This window comes from Arachis hypogaea, chromosome 15, assembly GCF_003086295.3.
Source record: "Arachis hypogaea cultivar Tifrunner chromosome 15, arahy.Tifrunner.gnm2.J5K5, whole genome shotgun sequence".
NCBI lineage: Eukaryota > Viridiplantae > Streptophyta > Magnoliopsida > Fabales > Fabaceae > Arachis > Arachis hypogaea.
Genome location: NC_092050.1, coordinates 125,653,284 through 125,656,041, shown reverse-complemented (window position 1 = coordinate 125,656,041; position 2,758 = coordinate 125,653,284). Strand labels below are relative to the sequence as shown.

At 41.5% G+C, this 2,758-nt stretch overlaps 1 non-coding gene across 1 annotated transcript; it reads left to right on the top strand.

The window, feature by feature from the left end:
- The first annotated feature begins 2,068 nt into the window (after positions 1-2,068).
- Positions 2,069-2,176, top strand: LOC112752394 (small nucleolar RNA R71). Its single transcript, XR_003176833.1, has one exon. It is a non-coding gene; the product is annotated as a small nucleolar RNA R71 (small nucleolar RNA).
- Positions 2,177-2,758: the final 582 nt, after the last annotated feature.

Below are 2,758 nucleotides of genomic sequence, written 5' to 3'. Positions count from 1 at the left end.
ACGCCGAATTGGTACTTGTTCTAGGCGTTCAACGCCCAGATGTAGCATGTTTCTGGCGTTGAATGCCAGTTCTATGCTTGTTTCTGGCGTTCAGCGCCAGCTTTCCTCAGTGTGCATTCCTGGCGTCTGAACGCCAGGATGCTGCTTGTTTCTGGTGTTCAACGCCAGATGCTCCTTACTGGCGTTTAAACGCCAGTAAGCCCTTCCTCTAGGGTGTGATTTTTCTTCTGCTGTTTTTGATTCTGTTTTTAATTTTTTTATTTATTTTGTGACTCCACATGATCATGAACCTAATAAAACATGAAAGAACAATAAGAATGAAAATAAAATTAGATAAATAAAAATTGGGTTGCCTCCCAACAAGCGCTTCTTTAATGTTAATAGCTTGACAGTGAGCTCTCATGGAGCCTCACAGATGTTCAGAGCATTGTTGAGACTTCCCAACACCAAACTTAGAGTTTGGATATGGGAGTTCAACACCAAACTTAGAGTTTGACTGTGGGGGCTCTGGTTGACTCTGCAGTGAGAGAAGCTTTTCATGCTTCTTCTCCATGGTTACAGAGATAGATCCTTGAGTTTTAAACACAAGATTGTCCTCATTTAGTTGAAGGATCAATTCTCCTCTGTCCACATCAATCACAGCTCTTGCTGTGGCTAGGAAGGGTCTTCCAAGGATGATGGATTCATCCTCATCCTTTCCAGTGTCTAGGATTATGAAATCAACAGGGATGTAAAGGCCTTCAACCTTTACTAACATGTCCTCTACTTGTCCATAAGCCTATTTTCTGGAATTGTCTGCCATCTCTAATGAGATTCTAGCAGCTTACACTTCAAAGATTCCCAGTTTCTCCATTACAGAGAGTGGCATGAGGTTTATTCCTGACCCAAGGTCACATAGAGCCTTCTCAAAGGTCATGGTGCCTATGGTACAAGGTATTAGGAACTTTCCAGGATCCTGTTTCTTCTGAGGCAATCTCAGTTGATCCAATGCATTTAGTTCATTGGTAAACAGGGGAGGTTCATCTCCCCAAGTCTCATTACCAAATAAATTGGCATTCAGCTTCATGATTGCACCAAGGAACTTGGCAACTTGCTCTTCAGTAACATCCTCATTCTCTTCAGAAGAGGAATACTCATCAGAGCTCATGAAGGGCGTAAGGAGGTTTAATGGAATCTCTATGGTCTCTAGATGAGCCTCAGATTCTTTTGGTTCCTCAAAGGGAAACTCTTTGTTGATCACTGGACATCCCATGAGGTCTTCCTCCTTGGGATTCACGTCCTCTCCTTCCTCCTTGGATTCGGCCATGATGGTTATATCAATGGCCTTGCAATCTCTCTTTGGATTCTCTTCTGTATTGCTTGGGAGAGCACTAGGAGGGGTTTCAGTGATCTTCTTACTCAGCTGGCCCACTTGTGCCTCCAAATTTCTAATGGAGGACCTTATTTCATTCATGAAACTCAGAGTGGCTTTAGATAGATCAGAGACTAAATTTGCCAAGCTAGATGGATTCTGCTCAGAATTCTCTGTCTGTTGCTGAGTGGATGATGGAAAAGGTTTACTATTGTTAAACCTGTTTCTTCCACCATTGGTAAAGCCTTGTTGAGGCTTTTGTTGATCCTTCCATGAGAGATTTGGGTGATTTCTCCATGAGGGGTTATAGGTGTTTCCATAAGGTTCACCCATATAATTTACCTCTGCTATTGCAGGGTTCTCAGGATCATAAGCTTCTTCTTCAGAAGATGCCTCTTGAGTACTGTTGGATGCAGCTTGCATTCCATTCAGACTCTGAGAAATCATATTGACTTGCTGAGTCAATATTTTATTCTGAGCCAATATGGCATTCAGAGCATCAATTTCAAGAACTCCCTTCTTCTGAGGCGTCCCATTACTCACAGGATTCCTCTCAGAAGTGTACATGAACTGGTTATTAGCAACCATGTCAATGAGTTCTTAAGCATCTGCAGGCATTTTCTTTAGGTGAATGGATCCATCTGCAGAAGTATCCAATGACATCTTAGCTAATTCAGACAGACCATCATAAAATATATCCAGGATGGTCCATTCTGAAAGCATGTCAGAAGGACACTTTTTGGTCAGTTGCTTGTATCTCTCCCAAGCTTCATAGAGGGATTCACCTTCTTTCTGTCTGAAGGTTTGAACATCCACTCTAAGCTTACTGAGATTTTGAGGAGGAAAGAACTTGGCTAAAAAAGCCGTGACCAGCTTATCCCAAGAGTTCAGGCTATCTTTAGGTTGAGAATCCAACCATATTCTAGCTCTGTCTCTCACAGCAAAAGGGAAAAGCATGAGCCTGTAGACTTCAGGATCTACTGCATTAGTCTTAACAGTATCACATATCTGCAAGAATTTAGTTAAGAACTGAAAAGGATCTTCAGATGGAAGTCCATGAAACTTGCAGTTTTGTTGCATCAGAGAAACTACTTGAGGCTTAAGCTCAAAATTGTTTGCTCCAATGGTCAGGATGGAGATGCTTCTTCCATGTAAATTGGAATTTAGTGCAGTAAAGTCACCAAGCATCTTCCTTGCATTGTTATTATTTTCGGCTGCCATCTCCTCTTCTTTTTCAAAAATTTCTGTAAGGTTGTCTCTGGATTGTTGTATTTTAGCTTCTCTCAGTTTCCTCTTCAGAGTCCTTTCAGGTTCAGGGTCTGCTTTAACAAGAATGTTCTTGTCCTTGCTCCTACTCATATGAAAAAAAAAGGAACAGAAAATAATAATAGGGATCCTTTTTACCAC